The following is a 22,588-nucleotide window of genomic DNA, read 5'->3' on the forward strand; positions in this document are numbered from 1 at the left end:
TGTCGTCACAAAAGAACCTTGGGGATCCCAAGGGAAGCTCTGCTGCTGGGACAGCTCTTCAGAGTTGTCCCCCCTTGATCTTTATCACACCCTGCTCCATTAACCATCTTGTCATCAGATACTAGCTGTGTCCAGCCTCTTGAGCCACACACCTCCCTCAGACCAGGAGGGGTGGAGAGAGACTCATCGAGATGCTTCAGCCCCCAAAGCTCCCAGCAGCTGGGGAAAGTGCCTCAGTGAAAGCACCACAACAAGCACTACAAAGTGTAAGATGCATTTCAGCCATTAAGGAGCTTATACTTTAGTTGAGAGAACAAGATACGTGCGTTAACTATGGTCCGAGGCAATGGATCCTAAGTGTCTGATGTATGGCACTGATTATCCATTTTACAGGTGCACAGAGAAATGCTAGAGAGCCGGAAGTGGAATTATGGATTATTTGACTCAGTATGCTCAATTTGCAAATGATAGTACTGTGGTCTTAAAAGTGAAGGGACGTGTCCAAGGTCACGTAGCTACAGTGAAGCCACCTGGGTTTCCTGATTCCCCTTTCAATCCTCATTGTCCCCCTCAGTAAAAAGTTCCCTTTGGAAGGTATTACTTTTAACAGGGCTGATCTGTGCGATCTTGAATAGAACCAGGTAAGGTAGAAAACAGAACCCCTGAAATAGGTCCTCAGTTGCATAAGAATTAAATTCAAACAAATGTCTTTGATCTTAAACTTAAAAACTGTCAATCAAGATATGGGCCTAGAAGGATTCCCTTCAGCTTATAAGTAATTTCACATTTTGTCACTTTTCTGACCATTTGTGGCCATGTGGGAGGCCACTATCGTGCCTGAAGGAATGGCCAGCCCGGGCTATGCTCATTTTGTGGAAATGAGAAATGGTTTCTGAGTCTTTTCCCAAAAAACACCAAAGAGCATATGGGTAAGAAACCACCAGAGTCAACACCAGACCACACTGGTGGTATTCAGCATCTGTTAGGGTTATGGGGTAAACCGTAACTGTAGTCCATTATAGTGCTCACTGTTTTCCAAAGACAGCATGGCCTGGTAAGGGTCTCCTTTTATTCTAGAACCTTCCAACTCGCCTTTGTCTCTTCATATAATCATCAGACATGGAGGGTGCATTGTGGGGTGAATGGGGACAGAAATGGCAGTTTAGATGACACTGAATGGGTTAATTTTAAAGATCTGGGTTCTTTTGTAAGTTACTCTTTGTTCATTCCTTTGGTCGTTCCTTCAGCAGCTATTTGCTCAGCACCTACTTTGTACTGAGTATGATTTTAAGAACTGAGGACTTGAAGTGGAGTAAGACATCATCGCTCAGGAACCAAGCCATCAGGAAGCTTGAGCTGGTGGACGAGACAGATATATGAGTATGAACTAAGTATAAGTGCCTTGATTTAAAACACAGTGGAAGCCGCACCAGTGGGATGGCGCTAGAGATGTCTGTGGGACAAAGTGTTCCAGTCATTTATTTTGCTCAGCATAACTCATCATTTGGCTTGAAATCTATCCATTATTTGTTTATTCATGCTGTAAATTTATTGGGAGTTTTCCATGTGCCTAGCACTGTGTCAGACACTAGAAATGCACCTAGTAGGAATGACCCAGCACTGTTTGCTAGGAAGTTCCTAATATTGAAGAGATTTAGTTAATTAAAAAATCAATCTGGCTTTATTTTCTGAAGCATACACATGTCAAGGGACTCCAAACATCCATCTGCTCCATACCATGTCCCATTCCGGATCACTGGGGTTGATGAGAGCTCAGCTTCTCCTTAATCCCAGGTCCCTGCCTCTCTTGCACCAATGTCTTACCTGCCCCTGACTCTTCTGACTTGGGATATACTCCCAGGTCTTTGCTACTGAGTCATTGTACTGGTTATTCTGGTCTTATCCTACTTCCCTAGAATCTGGGTTCCTCAACACAGCTTGGGAAAAAAACAGAAATACTTCATCCTGGACAGTTTTTCCCTTGAACCCTCCTCCATGGCTTAGTCACAAGTCTGTTTCCCCTAGCCCACCTTAGGGGAAACTGGTCCCAGCCCCCTCAGTCATGTGCGCCTGTTTCCTGGTCCCCACAGAGAGCATGGGAGGTAGCATGCTCGGGCACAGGAACAAACTCACATTTGACATTGTGGAGCTTTTTCCTTCATAAATGGCTCATGGTCCAGCCTAAAGACCAATTCAGGAGTAAACTATTCTGTGAGAAAATGGGGGTGAACTGGGTGAAGTTGCCTCCTGGACTCAGTGCTGATGGCAGTTGTTACCAAAGAGTGCCTGTGAGGTCGGTGTTCCCAACAGCGTGCACGGGTGGGCCCTCCTCACTTCACTTCCAGTGTCCTCTGAAGTCTCGGGCCTCTCTTCCTATTTCTTGTTAGGCCATCCACCTTCCTCCTCCGGCTACATCCTTCAAGAACCCTCATCCTCTGGAAAGTCCTTCTCCACCCATCTGTTATTGCTCACTGCCCCTTATCCTTCTTTTCCTCAGCCACTTCCCGGGAGACCCGGAGCCCTGTACAGCGTGTGTTCTCACTCCCATGCTGGCTCTGCCTTTGCTCCTGTAGGATGGATCTCACTAGCCCTGGCACATGGTGTCAGACGTCATGGGTCACAACTTGGCCCGGACACGGAAAGAACGGCAGAAAGCAGGTCAGGGTGGAGTAAAAGATAGTTGCTGCTGGACACACTCAATGGAACGGCAAGTAGAGCCCTGCTTGGCGCGAGCCAGCCCCTATTGCAAGGTGCGCTGATGCTCACTGTCAAGAAGGCTCGCCCTTTGACTTGCAAGCCAAGGATGGAGAAGTGCACGCAACCTCACAGAGCAGTGTAATGGTCTGCAGTTCTTAAGGAAGCACTTCAGAGACAAATCGTTTCTATAATGAAGCTGCTCTCCTAGGCCACGTTCAGGGGCCACAGGTGTGACACTCTGAACCCTGAGCATTTCGTTCAGGATAGGGTTTTCCCCAGTGCAGTCTCTGGACCAACTGCGTCATTATTACCTGGGATTCTTTTAAAGAAAAAGACTTAATATATCTGAATCTCTTGGAGCAAGGCCTCGGCATTTGAATGAGCAGACTAGTAAGTCCAAGTTTGAGAGCCTCTGCCCAAGGAGAGGCATACCTCCTTTTAGGGAAATGCTCAAGGTTTAGAAAGCCACTCAGGGGATCTTGGTTCTCAGCTTGAGCTCATCTGCAATTCTGAGGATATTCATCTCCCTGGAGATTTCCTCTCCAGAGGGGATTGTTTCTATCTTTCTAACATTCTATAAATGGAATAATTCTATATTTAATTTCAGATTGGGTGAGAATATTTCTTCCTGAAGATATGAATGGGCCTATCATGCAAATGGGAAAAATTCCCAATACGTTATATTTAGGACATTGCATAAGTGTAGAAACCCCTTTCTCTAAGTGGCAATAGCTGCTCCTAAAGGGACCTAGACTTTTTAAATCTTTTAAAAAATATATATTATTTAGGGGTGTCTGGGTGGCTCAGTGAATTAAAGCCTCCACTTCCGGCTCAGGGCATGATCCCAGGGTTCTGGGATCGAGCCCCGCATCAGGGAGCCTGCTTCTCTTCCTCGCTCTCTGTCTGCCTCCCTGCCTACTTATGATCTCTGTCTGTCAAATAAATAATTAAAAAACATTTTATTTATTTATTTGAGAGAGAGAGGTACAGCAGGGAGAGGGGCAGAGGGAGAGAGAGAAGAAGGCTCCCTACTGGGCAAAGAGTCCAACATGGCTCCATCCCAGGATTCTGGGATCAGAGCCGAAGGCAGATGCTTAACCAGACCTATCCAACTGAGCCATCCAGGCACTCCTAGGCTTTCTAAATCTTAAAAAAACAAACAAAGCTTTTGAAAGGACAGGCTTTCAATTTTCATATGAATGAAATTTCAAGTGATTTGGAGCCTTCTTATAGCTAATTCTTGTGCTGATGTTATTTCCATGAGCTTCACTAGGAATATTCCAGTTCAATGAATTCTAAGATCTCATGAACTTTTTCAGGGAAAGAAGGTATTTCTTATCCAGTATATTCTTTCACACACTAATGCTAGAACTAGAATATCCCCATTTTGTAATCCTTAATGAGTCATTGATCCAGGCAACAATCATCAGTAAAGGAAACCAATTGACAAAGGCTAATGGGAACTTTACAATGTCAGGTTGGCACCCCTTGACCCCCAATAGTCAATTTCAGCTTCACTGAAATGTGGACAAGCTGACATAATTGCCCCCTGATGTAATGCAGTAGGAGACACACAGCACCAGCTATGAAAAGCATACTTCCCCAAAAGTTAAGCTGGAGCTTAATTTAGTTGATAGAAACAACTTTGAAAAAACATCTTCCAAGTTTGCAAGAAATAGGGGACAGAGGACCAAGTTAAATAATGCCACAAGGGAGCAACAGAGAGATCCAGAGTGTAAAACATTCCATAGGACAGTTGAGCAGCTTTCTTCAAGTCAGTGGCATAGAAAACATAAGGATGGACAACTCAAGAAGTCTACATGAAAAGAAATACATGGGGAAAAATCTGATGTTTGGCATTTTTAAGACGATTAGGACAATCTGAGTATGGAGTGGTCACTAGATGATACCATGGAATTATTATTGTTAATTCTTTTAGGTGTGATAATGGCAATGTACTTATATAAGAAAATGTCTGTATGATTTAAAGAGTAGAATGGTTTTAGCAGTTAGGGGTGAAATGACATGATGTCTGAGATTTGTTTTAAAATATGCATACACAAATAAAGGATAGATGAAGCAAGTGGTAATATTTTGAGATTGTTGAAATTGGGTGCTGGGGTACATGAGGTTCATTATACAACTCTACCTTTGCTATATGTTTTAATATTTTCATAATAGCCTATTAGAATAAAAAACTCTACCTACAAAGAATAGCAGAAAAAGTAAACAGCAGAATAGTATGCCACCATTTGCAGACAAAAGTGGACATGTGTCTGTGCTTGTATAGACATAGAATATCCTGGAAGGATACATGAGAAACTGGCCAAAGTGATTGCCTCTAGAGAGAGTAACCAGATGACTGAGGACAGGGATGGAAGGGAGACCATTCAAATAATTTTTTGAAAAAGGGATGGAGACATTACGTAAGGAGAGAGATTGGTTTTATGAATTTGGCCCTTGTAAGTTTGGTTTTGTTCTTTCTAATGTTTTGGTCATCTATTGGTTGTAAACTGGGCACTTATCCTTTGTGGACTATGTATTCAGCTGAAAAAGTTAGTTTCTGAAACTGACAAAGAAATTTCTTTAACAAACATGTGTTCAGTGCCTACTGCCGTGGGTGCTGGGTCTTAGGGGACAAAAAGATGAGTCAGACACTTGTCATCATCAAAATGGTAGGGTTTAACACCAATTTACTAATGCTTTTTTATTTTAGGCATAAAAAGAAGGAGCCTCAGGATGGCCAATTCTTTTATTTTGACAGTCTTTCTGACTCATTAAGAAATCTATTTAGCTGTGCCAAGTTCCATGGGTAATGAAGAAATATTTTCGTCAGTCAGTAGTGTGACTGAAACCCAGTGAAGGCAGAAAGCTGATGTGTTGGGCACTCCGTATTTAGGTAGTAAAGTATTTTAAGGGTCATTAAACAAAAATTAGGATGTCATGGAGTGGAATTAGAAAGTTAAATGATATTAAAATACCACTTAAAAAAATAAAAAAATACCACTTTATTCCACTGATTACATAAAGAGTCGTATTTTTCCAGAGTAGCCTGTAGTTCCGAGCCACACACGAATACATTTAAAAAAGATAAAAACCCTTTAATTTCATAGGAGACCAAAATGATCTTTTTGCAAATAATCTTTCTGATATTAGGGAAGATGTTATTCCCTTGTTTCTATTTTAACTTTGGGTGGAAAAATTAAGCTGAGTTGGTGCTGGAGGTTTTCGTTTTGTTTTAATTTTATTCAAACTGCATTTGGGCAAATATTTAAAGAATAGTCTTAAGTGCTGATGCATTAAAAATCATCTGAATGGATATTTCCTTTTTTTTCCATCTCTTCCAATTCCCTTCCAACTTATTTACCTTTTGTATGGCCCTGCACTGTGCCAACTTTACCCTCTTTGTAACTGTGGTTCTGACTATACTGAAAAATTTGGGTTTATCAATATAAAAATAGAATAATGTGATAATGCCAAAAGTCTGACAAATCTCAATGGAATCACCTTTAGAGGTAAAGTGAGGACAATAAATCTTCCTAACCTGAAGGAAAGAGATCCAGGAGATGGACCTGGCAGGAAGTAAAAGTATATTCAAAACAGTGACACAAGTAATGTATAAGCCAGATCACAAGAACTTCTGCTTTGCAGACTTCTGCTTCACAGTTCACCATAAGGTTTTCACTGGGTACTAGGTAATACCATTCTGATGTCCTAAGACAACTGCTTTAGGCTGCTCTGGGCAACAGAATGTAAGACTATAGGACCATACAGCTATTCCTCTGTGCCTAGGATGGTCACGTCAGGAAAAAACATCGTGTGTGTGTGTGTGTGTGTGTGTGTGTGTGTGTGTGTTTTCTAAACTTCTGGAGCTTTATCTCTGAGGAGAGTGACCAGAGGAAAGACCTTTAAAGACCTCTAATCAAGAGAATCAGTTTGAATATCTGGTGTGCCCTCTCTCATCTTTCCAACCCTCCTGAAAGACAAGGGTTGTATTTTATTCAGTTGGATTCTGCACAGCTGGGAAGAAGAGTGTTTTGGTCATAATGAGTCCTGGCACTAATTCAATGAATATCTCTTAAACTGATTTAAAGAAATAAGCAAGTAACAATTGTGCTGGATATATTTATCTTTGATGTAGACAAAAGTCATGGCTTAGCTCTCTGAAGTTACATTAAAATTATCTAAATAATTTCTACATACACTTACAATATTTCAATTTATCACTTTCAATTCTGTAATAAAAAGTTAATGATTTAGACACATCTCAATCATCTTATTTGTTTAAAACAGATCTATTCCATCTGTGGTAGATTTAGAATGATGTTTCCTACATGATAATAAATACGTTATATTTTTAAAATATATTTTTAAAAGATTTTATTTGAGAGAGAGAGAGACAGACAGAGGGAACACAAGAAGGGGGAGTGGGAGAGGGAGAATCACGCCTCCTGCTGAGCAGGGAGCCTGATGTGGGGCTTGATCCCAGACCCTGGGATCATGACCAGAGCTGAAGGCAGACGCTTAACAACTGAGCCACCCAGGTGCCCCTAAATACGTTATTTTTATCAAAAAAAAAATTTAAGTAAACTACACCAAAGTGGGTGTTGAACTCACCACCTCAAGATCAAGAGTCCCATGCTCTACTGACTGAGCCAGCCAGGTGTCCCAATACATTATTTTTAAATTAAAGTTGGTCTGGGGGCACCTGGGTGGCTCAGTGGGTTAAAGCCTCTGCCTTCGGCTTGGGTCATGGTCTCAGGGTCCTGGGATCGAGCCCCGCGTCGGGCTCTCTGCTCAGCGGGGAGCCTGCTTCCCTTCCTCTCACTCTCTGCCTGCCTGTCTGCCTACTTGTGATCTCTGTCAAATAAATAAATAAAATCTTAAAAATAAATAAATTAATTAAAGTTGGTCTGATACTTAAACCAAATATTTTTAAAGTGTCCAGAGACAAGGAAACCAATTTTATCCAACATGTTTCAGCGATAGAGGGGCAATTTGTTATGATCACAGATTAAAAATTTTTTAAATTTAAGCATCTTTCTAGGGGTGTCTGGTTGGCTCTGTCAGTTAAGTGTCAGCCTTCAGCTCACGTCATGATCTCAGGGATTGAGCCTCACATTGGGCTCTCTGCTCAGCGGAGAATCTGCCTCTCCCTCTTACTCTCCCTCTACGCCTCTCTCTCTCAAATAAATAAATACAATCTTAAAAAAAGAGAAGTCTTTCTATAATACCTTGATATTGTACATTTCATGAAAACATGTTTATATATTTTAAAATCCCAAATGAACAAAGAGACCTAAAAGATACATATTTAATGAAAAAGCTTTGATGATCCACAATAAAAATATTGTTAACCACAGTATAAACCCAAACATGTTTTCTCCAATCTATGAGCAATCAAGCAAAAGAGAAACATCCTGTCTCACATATTGTTTATATTTTATTTAAAGATAAATCCAGTTTAGCATAATAATAATTATTGATATTTTTCTAGATACCATTTTTATTAAAGGACATTTTAAAAGATTTATTATTATTATTATTATTATTTATTTGACAGAGAGAGATCACAAGTAGGCAGGGAGGGGGGAGCAGGTTCCCTGCTGAGCAGAGAGCCCGATGCAGGGCTCCATCCCAGGACCTTGAGATCATGACCTGAGCCAAAGGCAGAGGCTTAACCCACTGAGCCACTCAGGTGCACCATTAAGAGACATTTTTAAAAAAAAAAGATTTATCTCTCCATTCCAGAAAGAGAAAGAGTGAGAGCTGGGGGTGGGGGGAGGGTGTGGAGAGAGAGAGAGAGAGAGAGAGAGAAAGAATCACTAAGCAGACTCCCTGCTGAATGCAGAACCCATCCCACACCCCCAGGACCACAACCCCAGCTGAAACCAAGAGTCAGATGCTCAACCAACTGTGCCACCCAGGCGACCCTCCATCGACATTTAAAGAACCATCCATCATGTGTTCATGTGTTCTATACATCATAGGAAAAGAAAAATTATTATCAAGCGTGTCCTGTGATGGGTACAATAATAACAATAGTTTCCTGAGTCTATATACGCAATTTTATCTTTAAAAAAAGACATTTGGCAGGAGCCTGGTTCTGTTCAGTTGGTTAAGCATCTGTCTTTGGCTCAGGTCATGATCCCGTGGTCCTGGGATCGAGCCCTGCAATGGGCTCCCTGCTCAGCGTGTAGTTTGCTTCTCCCTCTCCCTCCTCTCTCCCCGACCTCTGTTTATGCCATTTCTCTCTCAAATAAATAAACAAAATCTTTAAAAAAAATTTGGAAAAAAGGGGAAAAAGGAAAAAAGGAAGAAAAGGAAAATTTTAAAAAGAAGAAAAAAGAGGGAGAGAGAAAGGACATTTGAATCTGCATCTATCACATCATCCTGAATAGTAAGGAATGAGGTGAGGCCCCATGCTTACAGATAGGTAAAAAACTAAAACATATTAATTCTTGCAAGGCGTCAAACATCTGCCTCTCAAATAAAATGAAAGTAACTTTATTGACTAAATGCTATATTGAAACTGAGATAATATTCCCTGTATTATTATTGGGTAATATTCTATCCTAGAACTCATAATAAAAAAAGAGATGGAGAGATTTCTTTAAACCTAAAGATGTCAAATGAGAATAGAAGCCTGAATATCTTGTTTTCATCTCTGGTTCTGAGTCATAGGCAATTTTTAGAAAATGTGGTTCCCACATTCACTTTGCTCCTGAGAATGGATACAAAAATTTTGAAAAAAAAAAAAAAAGTCATGAACTATTGATATATGTATCAAGAATGCCCTAGAAGATATCTTAACCTAGCACAAATTTTGATCTTATAAACAAAAATGGAACATAATATTTAGTGGAATACCTTTTACCTCTTCAATATGGACACAGTTGGGTGTGCTCAGGTAAACACGCATGCAGACAGGTCGTCAAGAGGTTAAGGTAAATAGCACAAAGAGAGGAGGGGAGGATTTCTTAGCATTTGGCTCTGTAGCACCAAGCAACGTCTGGTTTGGTATTTGCAGCTCTAGCTTGTGGGAAAAAATGGATTTTAGTTCCAGATATATTTGTAAGTCACTTGGAAGCTATCTCTTTGATTTACTTCCCCAAATGCTGCACTCTTTATTCACAGAAAATGAGTATTTTTTCAGTTCCTAATTATCTGCTTGGAAGGAAGTGAGACAATATGAAGACTTGGTTAAGTTGTATAGATGGAATGAATTTTACCTCAGGTCCTCAATACTCTATGATAACTGCCACCATGTTTTCCCCTGCTGGGTGGAGACAAAGTCCAAGAATGTGAACTTGTTAAAAGTAGTTTTTGTCTGGTGAACTATGATCACTGTGACTGGTACAGAGAGAGATTACTAGTAGCTGACTCTAAATTTAGACATAACAGTCCTGGGTCACCTAGGTGGTTCAGTCGTTAAGCGTCTGTCTTCGGCTCAGCTCATGATCCCAGGGTCCTGGGATTGAGCTCCACATCAGGCTCCCTGCTCAGCGGGAAGCCTGCTTCTCCCTCTTCTACTCCCCTGCTTGTGTTTCTTCTCTCACTGTCTCAAATAAATAAAGAAAAGTCTTTAAAAAAAAAGGAAAGAATGGTCTTTTCATTTCTAGGGGCAGAGTCTCAGTTTCAAAGCACTTACTCTAGGTTACTGGTAGAATCAATTTTACTTCTACTGGGAACTTGTTGAAAAACACAATGCTAGGCAACAGAATGGTTAGGGTTGGTTTTTCTAAAGAAATAGTAAATGGCTTTGAGGCCAAAAGAGAGGCTAGAGAAAATGACAAACTATAAAAATAAGTGAAGCGTACAAAGTCAGTTGGTTAGAAGCCTGGGCAAAAGCAAAGAATTCTGGGATAGTTGTTCTTTCTCACTGGGGAAAGGGGTTTCAGGGATCTGAGAGAGCCACAGAATAGTACTAACTGGATTAGTAATGATGGATATTCAGACCTGAACCTCACTGCTTGAAATGTCTTACGATTTGGCTGTTATTTTGAAGAGTAAGATTACTGAGTTAAACCAGGGTTATGACTCTACAAGGTCTTAGCCTCCCAGGATTATGCTGACAGTCTAATAGCAGAGATAACTTTTCAAACATCTTAGGAACTAGCCATGTAGGCAGTGAGCAAACATACTATTTTCATGAAATGAGTATTCATTGAGTACCCACTATGAGCCAGGCCCTCTTTGAGGCACAGAGATTCAGGTAAAATCTTTTCTTGACAGAGCTTATCTCCTAGTATTAAACGGCATCTCATGGGCAGGCAGTGCAAGAGCACAGGATGCTTTGAGGAGGAATTAAGTCATGGAAAAAATTTAAATCTAAGTTGGGGGAAGAAAACTGATTTTGAGATGCTTGATGGGAAGCCATTGGGCCCTATGAACCGAGGACTGAGTGGACTGGAAAAATTACATTAGTTGCAACCAATTTTTCTCTGTTTTGATGAGCTTATTATGCAAACCCAGCATTTGAACTATAAAAAGCTGTTGCTTTTTGTCAGTGAACCAAGTGACAATTTAGATGGCATTAATTCAATGAGCTTATTACTAATCTCTTACAGGAATCAATGAAGATTTACTTTGTAACCATCCCCTAAGTGACTTGCTATTACCATCAGTTATCCTGTTAGACCAGTGACTGTTTAAAAAGGTGTGAACAGACACATTTTACCTGCGTAATTAGAAAGTCTGGTCCCTGCAACTTTTAGGACTTGATCTCAAGTTGCCAATTCATTGGCTCTGATTGTGCTTTTTGATTTTAAAGTTTGTTCTCCGCAATAAGTTACAAAGCTGTACTCTGATGATACATAATACACTCATTCTCTGTGGTTATAATAAAATCAAGTTCATTATCAGCCCAGACAAAAACATGCCATTGTTCTTACAGGATGTCCAGTCTTATCCGATGTCCCAATAGACTTCTAAATGATAGTTTCACTTTACAAAATCAACCCACTCTCCAGTTCATAGCAGCAGCAGTTTCATGCTCTGAAACGCTTTGAAGTTGATGTAGTTGCATTTATGCCTAATTGGAGAGACCACTACCTACCTATTTCTTGGGAAGAGGGGTCTATCCCAGTTATTCTGTATTGGGCTGGGGAAAAAAAAATGAGAGGTCTTGTCTTAAGAAAAAAATTTTTTTAACTACAAAAGTGATATTCCTGACAGAAAAATCAGAAATGAGAACTACTCAGGAAAAATCACCCACATTTCCACCAATCACTGAGAGACCTAGTTATCATCTGTCCACTGTTTTCCTGTTCTGTCTTTTCTACCTCTCTCCATTCATCATAGTTTAAGAAAATGAGATCATATGGTATACAGTATTTTGTGATTTGTCTCCCTGCCCCCTTAATAACCATCATGTTGTTTCATGTCATCCTACATTTCCTAATGACTGTGTATATGTAACAGGCATATAACTGACTTTATTCAAGGGCATAGTAGGCAAATAGAATAAAAAATTTCCTTATTAATAGCGTGTCCCCGCTGCCCCTTCTCTACAGCCATTCTCAAAAACCGTAAGTGACCTCTGACCACCAATTTCAGTGTCGCATGTGCAACACGTGCGGAGAAGGTCAGCCGGCTCCCGGCTCCCGCCGACGGCGTCAGGGCAGGACCCCACAGCCGGCCACTCTCCTCTCGTCGGAACCACGCAGCTCGCTCCAGGGTGGCCAGTGGTCTGCGGTGAGAGCTCTGAGGTCCCAGGGGCCCCGTTCCATAGACGCCGTGTCCCCTCTTCTCCCTCTCTAATCTCCCTCACAGCTGAGCCCGAGTTCGGGGAAGCCGGGGTCACTGTGCGCCCCCTTATACCCACGACAGCGTGGCCGGCGTAGCGCCTCGCGTCGCGGACCCTCCCAGCAGCAGGCCGCGGGATAGAGACCCCGAAGGGGCCCTTGCTTGCCCAAGCCGGGTGCCGCACGGCGCCGCTGCTGGACTAGAGCCGCGCGGGGCCGCGCCGTCCCCGAGTGATGACGCGCTTCCTGCCCTCCCGGCGCTCGCGGGCCGTGCGCTCGCGCTCGCCCTCGGCTCTTGTTCCGCGCCCGGAGCCAGCGGCGGCGGCAGCGGCTGAGGCGGCTGCGGGAGCGGAGCGGTCGCCGGGCGCGCGGGGGGACGCCAGCTGCACTCCGGGGCAGGCGCTCTGCAATGAGACAGTAAATGCATCCCCCGGTAAGACGCACGGCTCACTCGGGTTTTCCTCTTCCTCCAGCTGCATGCACGTTGCATGAATTTCTCGTGTCTTTTCCCTCCCCTTTACAGAAGGAAAATGTGGGTGGTTTTTTCCTCCCTTTTGCATCTCGTGAGTGATGCCAATGCAGAAAAAAACCTGCAAAGCTCCCAGATTTGATGTCCTAGGAGGGCTTTTTGCAAAAAATAAAAATAAAAATAAAATAAATTTAATGCACCTGTCTATTGCACATGTATGTTTCACTGCACTCGACCTGGGCGCAGCGGTTTGCAAACAGGCTGGCAGCCGGCGCCTGAGAACGGATTCCTGGCCGCGGGCAGCCAGTCCCCTCCGGGGCTCCCGCTGGGTTTCCGGTAACTGGGCTTTGAAAAGCGGCCCCGCCTGCATGGAGTGTCCCCTCGGCCCGGGCCGGGCCCCCGCGCCAGGAGAGTTGGCGCGGGCGGACCGGCTTCATTCCAGCACTGGCCGCCCCGACTCCAGAGCCACTTTGCAAACAAGTCTCGGGCCGAGGCTCGAGGCAAAGACAGCCCGCCGACGCGGAGCTCGTCCAGTACCGGACTCCCAGACCTGCCGATTCTACGACTCCCCTTGGCAGTCTCGCCACCAGCGAAACTGCTGGCTGCTGAGGGACCTGGGCAGCGCCCGCCCGAGTGCGAGAGCAGGATTTGGATTTAGTGCCGCTGGCCTCGCACTGGAGCGGCGCCCTTTCCTTCTTTGGCCCCGCAAGCTACAGTTTCGCGCTCATTGGGAGCCGGGGGGTCCTGGGGACTGGGCATTTCGGGATTCCCTGAGGGGACCGAGGAACGACGTTCGAGGGCGCCATATTTTCAGTGGGTCTCGGCTGCGGAGGGAAGGGGCGTACAGTTTTTGGGGTCCCGGGGACAGTGCGGCGCCCCCGCAGGAGAGGCCGGAGGGGTTTTCGCCGGGAAAGTTTGCGCGCCGAGGGAGGCGCGGAGGCGGCGGCACAGAGCGCGCACGGAGGCTGTTCCCGCAGGGACACGCGGGCTGCAGCGCGTCGCCAGGCCGGCCCGGCCCGGGTGGAGGGCCCAGAGCCTCCGTCAGGGGCTGCGCGCCTGGCTCTCCCCGCTCCCTGTCCGGCTGAGACGCGGCGTGCGGGCTCCGAGGCGCAGGGAACACGCCCCTCTCCCCAGCCGCCGCGGCCGCCCGGGCGCTCCGCCCGAGCCGTGCGCTTGGCGGCGTCCCCCGGCCGGGCGCCTAGTGCGAAGCGTGCTCCCGGCGCGGGGCTTCGCCTGGGCGCTCCGCACGGCGCGGGAGCTCTGTCGCTGCGGGAGAGGAGGGGAGCCGACTGGCGGTCCGGTGCGAGGGCCTGGCCTGCGGTCGCCCCGGGGCCGAAGAACGGCCGGAGCCTCCCCGAGCCTTCTTGAGTGCAGTGGCGACAGCAGCAGCGCCCGCGGCTGCGTGCTCGGCTTTCGCAGCGATGCCAGCTCTTGGAGGCGAGATGGGGGGTGGGGGGCGTTTCCAGAAGTTGGGGCTTCAGGTGACGCGTGGGGGAAACTTGAATTTGTGCCGTCCGTGAAGAGGCGAGGTGATTGGGGGAAAGAGAGTTGTTTCAGAATCTCTGCGTCTCGTGGTGAAAACGAACCTCCGGTTATTAACAGAAGATGAGAGAAGCGGGAGCTGAGGTGTTTGGTGTTGTCCAAGATACGAAGAGGAGGGTAGAGATGACGTCCCGAGAAATGGGGCCCCAGATGCACATAAATTACAAGCACGCTGGTGCTCCACTGCATACTTTGGCTTTGATAGTACCTGGGTGTGCTGAGCTGTGGCATTCGTCAGGTTGCGCGCTATCCTCCTCCCTCCTCCAGAGGCTGGAGTTGGCGACTTCTCAGGAGTGGGGCCATGGGCATTCTTTTCTTTTGAAATACAGTAGATTGTGATCGCTCCTTTGTGAAGGGGCAGAGGAAGGGCGTGTTTGCTGACCTACAATCAGCTGAATGCAGAAACATGCCAGCGTTTCTCCTTGGCGTCTTATTGAAACGATGCCATAGTATTGAGGTCATGTCAGCACTTTGGGGCTTCATCATTGGAGAGTCTTCAAGAGATCACAGAAAAAGGCTGAGGGGTGTGAAGCTTTCATTTGGGATGCGCCCTGTGATGTCGGGGATTAGGCTGGTCCTTTGCTAGTCCACTTCATTAAGTGCCTCCAGTGTGGTTGTCAGCCATTGCGTTTCCAAGATTTATCTTCCGGTTACTGATTTGGGAGATCTATGAAAACACTGTGTAGGGGTGGTGGATGTGACCAGTGGCCTTGAGGGTTACCTGCATGAATACTCGCTCCTCCCTTCCTTCCTTTTCTCTTTCTTTCAGCCCTGAAGTTGTGGAAAACACCCAGAGCCCAAGATACATTTATCTAAAACTAGCATAGCTGATTTAGGAGAGAATCAAATCAGTTGCAGAAAACCATCTATTTTGTAAAGTTCCTAGTCTTAGTCCCGGTACCTTGAATCACAAAGAGACTGGGCTCTTCAGATTGGGGAAGTCACTGATTTTTCTCTGCCTTTGTACCCACTCAGGTTATCAAGGAGATACAAAACAGTTTTAATTAAAGTGTCCTTTTTGACACTGAGGTTGTGGTTCTACCTCCAAATGGAAAGCAAATTTTTAAAACTGTTAAATGAGTTACTGGGGATACGCTTTACAGGCTTTTAGGCTTATAGGTGTGTCTTGAATTAGCTTACTGCTAAACCTCCTAGTTTAGGGTTTTTCAAACCGAACACTGTTTCTTTCCTAGAGTATTTTCACTGAAAGTCAAGTTTTACAAAGAGGTATGTATATGTGTGTGCGCGCGTGTGTAAATGATGGGGGGGGGGAAGATGGAGATCTCTAGTCCAGTTTCTGTGTTTTGTACCTCAGAATTATACTGATTCCCTTCACCCCGATGCATCAATCCTAGCAGATTATTAGTTCCCAAGAACAGTTAAATGTGGTTACAGATGGTGAGCAATCCAAGTTTTTACCAACTATGGTCAGGAAAAAAAAAATCTGCACATCTAGAAATGCATTTATTCATTTTAGCTTTATGTTTTGTAACTACACATATATCACATACTGTGTTCATGTGCTAAATGTTAATACAATACAAATTAAATTTTTAAAAATTTTCTTAATAAAGCTGAAATAAAAAATTAAAGAAAAGTTGCAAATCCTTCAATCCTCATTCCCAAATTTACCTTCATATTTATCAGATTCTTAGGCCTCTCCTAACAAAATGTTATAAATTGTGCTTTGTTGTCTCTTGCCTGATTCATATTATAACTTTGTAACTTGATCAAAGTTCCTGGATTTTTGTTGTTGTTGTTAAGAGGGTTTTATAACTACAAAAGGTTAGAAAATGCCTGTGGGTTTTGGAGCTTTGCCTGTCCATTTACTGGGCTATGTGATGTGTGTGTTGTGGTGTGTGTGTTGTGTTGTATGTGCACATGTCCAGACACTTGGGACAGTGTCAGAAACTTGTGATCTGTAACATTATTGATTCAGAACTTTTGAGTCATAATGTTTTCTTGGAGATTTTGGGTGGTGTTTGGCCAATACAGGAAGTATTAAAAAAAGAGTTAAATAATTCAAAGTTATTTTTATTGGGTACAAAAAACATTTGAAAGACAAGAAGGAAAACGTAATAAGCAGGGCCAAAATTTCAGCTTAACTTACCCAACTGGTGCCTTTTTAATTACAGTCCTTTCCCCCAGAACTTCTTAATCCTATTATTTTTATATTTAATAAGGAGACTAGTTAAAACATAAGCCAAACAGAACTGTTACAAATAATGGGGATAAATGATGGGTTTAACCAGATGTTTTGCCTAAAGTTAAAAGAGTTAAGGAATCTGAACTCTGTCGAACTCCCCCTGTAGGCCTCCTTCACAGGCCCCCTCCTCAATAATTGGGGGATTTTAAAAGGCAAAAAGTCTTGGAGGGGGTGGAGGCAAAAAACCAAAAAAGAAACAAAATGCTTAAGGTAGGCTTCTCCCGTCCGTCACCATCCTAACAACCCTTGGCTCAGTAGCAGGTGCCATTTGAATGACAGCTGGTAGACAAGGCTGGGTACAAAGTGCTTTGGTTGTGAGAGCCTTTCTTTACCCAGAACTGTGAATTAAGACTGGGCTCATTTGCCACCCATTTCACAGTGGATTTTCAGAGTCAATGCCAAGAACATGGTTTTGTGTTTCTCTTAACCAATGATTTAATTTCAGCCAAAGTGATGCTGTTCTGAATTTGTAGGAAATGAAATGAATATTTGTATTTCCTTTTTTACTCTGTTAATTCCAATCTTAGCAAACAAAATTCTCAAAGTCTCCCTATCCACTTACTCAGCATTTGTTTTGAGGGCTTATGAAGCACTTCATGCTAGGACAGCCCCTGCCCTAACCTCACATGCTGGCTTCCTAGGGGATGATACTCATTTGTACTTTACATAGCTAATAGATGGGGTGGGGGAAAATGAGTGTGTGATTAAATGGATTTGAAGGACAACATCATAGAAAGATGAACAGAGGGGCGTCTGGGTGCCTCAGTGGGTTAAAGCCTCTGTCTTCGGCTCAGGTCTTGATCTTAGGGTTCTGGGATTGAGCCCTGCATCAGGCTCTCTGCTCAGCAGGGAGCCTGCTTCCCCCTCTCTCTCCACCTGCCTCTCTGCCTACTTGTGATCTCTCTGTCAAATAAATAAATAAAATCTTATAAAAAAAAAGAAAGAAAAATGAACAGAGGATATGAACAGTGTTTCTAGAAGCAGAGATATAAATGGTCAGTAAACATGTGAAAAGATTTTTAACCTCCACAGTGGTCAGGGAAACACACATTTAAAACAGATATTACCTTTTCTGTCCATCCACTTGACCCACTTTTTAAAAAATTGGTAGCATCTTCTGTTAGATGTATTGGGGGGCAACTCACAGACTCTCACGGGAGTATGAATTGTTGTAAGATTTAGGGAAAGCAGACAATTTCTCTGTAAGTTTGGAACCTGCTGCCATATGCACTAGCAATCCCATATTTAGAGTCCTGTCTTACAGGAGGAAAATCATCAGCATGCAAGGACCTGTGCATGAAGATGTTCATTGTAGGGTTATTAAAGTAAATGAACAAGCAACTTGAAATGTCCCTCAGTAGAATGAATAATATAGCGTTTATTTTGGATTTTGTAAGGGATATCCATGATGTTTTAAACATCATGGATAAAGTAAAAGTGAAGTAAAATCAAGTTACAGAGTATCATATGTAGTATGATCCTATTTCTTATTTAAAAAAGAAGTCCTATTCGTATAACCTGGGAGAATGATGTGTAAGGACATACAAAACTTGAGATTGTTTAAAATAGTCAGTGGGAACAGGGGGTGATTAACTTGGTCCATATACACCTTGATGGGTTTACTTGCTCAAACACAAAAGCTTTTCTATGGAAGCACCTGAAAAAGGTATTTGGTTCATGAATATGAAACTTGTTTGGGACCATTTTGGTAACAAAAGATGAGCAGTATCTCAGCTGCTTTTTCTGATGCCTTCTGCAACAATCTTTTATCTCTTTGGAAACTTTCATTCAATTATCTCTTGACATCCTGAGATTTCCCACTTTTGAGTCAGTGCCTTCATTGTCAAGGATGGCTTCAGGAAAAGCTGTTTACCTCTATCCACCCGGGGAGAGTAGTGAGATTAAGAGACCAAGAAAGCTCTGAGGGTATGGGCTATGGTGAGTGCCATCAAGTGTGTAAGCCTGACAATTCACAGACCTGTACCCCTGGGGCAAATAATACATTATATGTTAATAAAAATAATAAGTAAGTAAATAAATAAAATAGGGGGGGAAGCTCTTAGTGGGGTGCCTGGGTGGCTCAGTCAGTTAAGTATCTGCCTGGGCTCTGGTCATGACCCCATGGTCCTGGGATTGAGTGCTGCGTTGTTGGGCTCCCTGCTCAGCAGGGACGTGCTTCTCCCTCTCCTTCTGTCCCTCCCCACCATTCATGAATGCGGTATTTTTCTATCTCTCTCGCTCTCAAACAAAACAAATAAATAAATAAAATCTTAAAAAAAGAAAAAGCTCTTGGCATGCACTCTCCTTTTCCTTGACTTTCTCTGATCCCAGCTGAGTGAAGGTCTGGCCAATGGCAGTGTCCTCAGATAGCAGCTGTGTATCCTAAAGCTTGGTTTTCCTATCTGAGGCTCAGAAACCCTGTTTAATGGCTGTGCTGGCATTTGAACTCAGGTCTCCTTCATGACTCTTAGCTTCCTGACTGCTCCACCTGAATCGTTTATAATCTTGCTTCTTAGTGTGATTTTGAAACTTGATGGAATTTACGAATTCTTAGCAGTTACCGCTAAAATCAAACTTTGTAAAGTAGTGGCAATTCCATCTACATTTTAAGAAGTCCATCTTCTGGGGAGCACTTGGGTGGCTCAGTCGGTTAAGTGTCTGCCTTTAGCTCAGGTCATGGTCCCACAGTCCTGGAGGGGAGCGTGCTTCTCCCTCTCCCCGCCTCCCCCTCCTGCTCTCTATTCTCATCTCCCTCTCTGTCTCTCTCTCAAATAAATGAATAAATAAAATCTTAAAAAAAAAAAAAAGAAAGAAAGAAAGAAGAAAGAGGTGACCTTCTGTGACCCTATGAGTTCAGGTGGGAGACTCAGAATCTCAACCCACTGCAAGCCAGGGCTCTGCTGCACAATTTAAAAATCTTGGTTTAGGTACACCAGTGGTTCCCCAGCTAAAATGCATCAGAATCACCTGCAGGGCTTGTTAAACGCCAGATTGTCCAGGTTTTCAGACTCGGTGAGTCTTGGGTGGGGTTTAGTGATTTGCATTTATAATAAGCTCCCCAGTGATGCTGATCTTGCTGGTCATGGACCATACTTTGAGAACTGCTGGTTTAGAGAACACCCAGCTTCCCGATTTGCAGATCTTGTGCTCCTGTCTAGCCAGTGCTCTACCCTGTCCTGGATGAAATTTAGAATGCCAATCGAGGCAAGTTAACTCAGTTTTATCAGTTTTACCAAGCAGGGAGAAATCAATATTTGGGTTATTTTATTTAATTGTTGTCTGCCTCTGTTGTATGTGTTTGGGGTTTAGTGATGGTTAAATGGATGGATATTTACTCCACAGTAAAAGTCAGAGTTCATGAGTATTGTTTTAAATATTTGGTAATGGATTCTCATGAGAGAGTGGAGAGGACTGTTAGGGATTGTTTGGTTTTGGTTTTGGCCTTTCAACATGCATGCATAGCAAGATTTGAAGTCATTGATTTCTTTTAATAAAAAGTTGCTACATGTGAAGGGCATTGTGAAGAAAATGGTGACCAGATGATGTTGCTTAAATTGTATTGTAATCTGGTCATTAGTGCATTTTTTTTTTGGAGGAAATTAAGTGCCGTAGCCATTAATTTCAACAAGTGTTTATTTCACTGCCTTTAGAGGGGACAAATTTCTAACAGTGCTTATCAGTGGCACGTGTGTGCTTGGCTGTCCCCAGGGACCCTCACTTGTGTGTATGTCCTTAGAGGCTCAGATGACCCCAAGTTTAAGAGAAGTTTCCCTGAAAGGCTCCCCTCCCCATTGATACCCTGATCCTAAAATTCTTTAGCAGATAAACATTTGTTCTATTTTTAGCCACATAATTTTAGTGCTTTTTATTTTCTAATGATTTCACATATAAGTTATAAGCAAAGCAAAATTGGTCGTGGGGTGTATAAAAAAATGGAATGTTCATGAAGGAGATCTTGCTTCAGTTTGTAGGATGAATCTCTTTTGTAGGGTTCTCCCCGATGACAACTCATTGGGATCACCTATGGATTCTGATGCATTGGTTTGGGTGTGGCCTTGGCACTTGGGGGTAAGTTTTCTATGTAATTCTGATAAGTAGCCAAGGTATAGAGCTTTGATTTACAGTATTCTGCCTCATGTTGCCTCATATTTGAAGATTCTGTTGATCTGGACCATAGTCCCTCCTCCTTTCAACAACTACTACTTCTTCTTCTTTTTTTTTTTAATAATTATGTTTTTTATTTATTTATTTTTTTCCAATTTATTTATTTTCAGAAAAACAGTATTCATTATTTTTTCACCCTTCTTCTTTTTAATATGTATTTTGCACGAATGGGACAAACCAAATGAATTTTTCTGGCTGGTGGTGTTATAAATATTTAAAATTTCTTAAAAATACTTTTTGGTATTTTCCAAATTTTCTTTATATTTAGTGTATGTTTCTTTTATAATCAGAAAACGCTTTCATAAAAGTCTTGCTAGTGGCTAGCTTTGGGTTTATCAGCTATGTATAAGAACTTATATTTCTCTGTAATGATCAAATATCAAAACAGTAACATCTCCCTATATATAGCGATGAATGCAGTGTGCTTCGTTTTCTGTAATCCTTAGCTTGCTTCTGTTTGCTCAGATATTTTGGGATTATAGATTTGGTTTATTTCACCATTTTATATTATATACCTTGATTTACAGGAAAGCCTTAGAACTGAACTTTGTAAGCATGTTTAAGAACATTTTTCCTGCTTAATTATGCTTTATTAATTTTCCTGATAATCAGAATTTTTAAAGATTTTTATTTATTTTTGTGACCGAGAGTGAGTGTGCACATGAGCACAGCAGAGGGAGAGGGAAAAGCAGACTTTGCCATAAGCAAGGAGCCCAGTGTGGGGCTTGAACCCAGCACATCATGAGCTGAGTGGAAGGCAGATGCTTAACTTACTGAGCCACCAGGTGCCCCCTGATAATCAGAATTTTTAAACAGTGAGTCGTATGGTGCCATCAACATTTTTGGTGACTTGAAATCTGTATAGATTGACTATTCAAAAGTCCCTTGGCCACCTCTCTTTGTTCTTTTCCTCTACCCTGCTTCTGCCACCCCTCCCGTGGTTATTTCTAGACAGGGTATTTGGCACTGTCTAGAGACATTTCTGTGGGTCTCACTTGGAGGGAGGAAGGGGTGCTACTGGCATTTAATGGGGGATGGTGCTAAACATCTTTCAATGCATAGGACAGTTCCCACAACAAGGAATTATCTGGCCTAGAATGTCAGCCATGCCAGCATTGAGAAGCCCTGCCATGGTGTCCTTGTTCTTTGAACACCAGTCCACAGACGATAGCAATTTGATGTGATGACGCGGTAAGAACACACACACATACAACTGAAACCAGTTCCCCGAAACATTATTTACCCTTACTAGGTATAATGTATTCTTAGACTTTTTAAATTTGTTCAGTTAAAAAAGAATGCTCCTTATGACTCCCTATACTGATTTTCCTGTCCAGTAGCCCTTCTTTTGAAAAACACAGTTGTGGACCTTGACATTACCAGTACCTGCACCTCCAGCAAAATCTTGACAAGCATTCCAGTGTGACCCTCAGCTTTTCTCTTTCATCTTTTTCCCTCTCGGACTCAGTTCCACCTAGGCGACACCCTGCAAGGGCCTCTGACCTGGTGACCCTTCTACGTTTCATTGACCATCATCCCACTCGTCTCCTCTGACCTCCCCTGCTCCCAGCTCAGGTGCTCGCATACACCCTCAACTCCCTTGACCCTTTCTCCCTTCATCTAACTTTCTTGGGAAAACCCCACCCTCTGCCTACTACCTACCTTGCTCCTGCCTGAGGCAGAGGAACCCGGCTAGAGAAAACAAATAGCCATCTATATTATCTCTTTTGATTTATGACCACAGATCTCAAGGGGAACTTTTGG

At 43.2% G+C, this 22,588-nt stretch overlaps 1 protein-coding gene across 2 annotated transcripts in view; it reads left to right on the top strand.

Annotated features, from left to right (window-relative positions):
* Positions 1 to 12,822: 12,822 nt before the first annotated feature.
* The window catches only part of TLN2 (talin 2), a 428,022-nt gene continuing 418,256 nt past the window's right edge, over positions 12,823 to 22,588 (top strand). For both annotated transcript variants that reach the window (XM_044230578.1, XM_044230582.1), the window contains exon 1: positions 12,823 to 12,876. The gene's annotated coding sequence lies outside the window, so the exon portion shown is untranslated. The remainder of the gene's footprint in view (positions 12,877 to 22,588) is intronic.

The sequence above is a fragment of the Neovison vison genome, chromosome 13, assembly GCF_020171115.1.
Source record: "Neovison vison isolate M4711 chromosome 13, ASM_NN_V1, whole genome shotgun sequence".
Classification (NCBI taxonomy): domain Eukaryota; kingdom Metazoa; phylum Chordata; class Mammalia; order Carnivora; family Mustelidae; genus Neogale; species Neogale vison.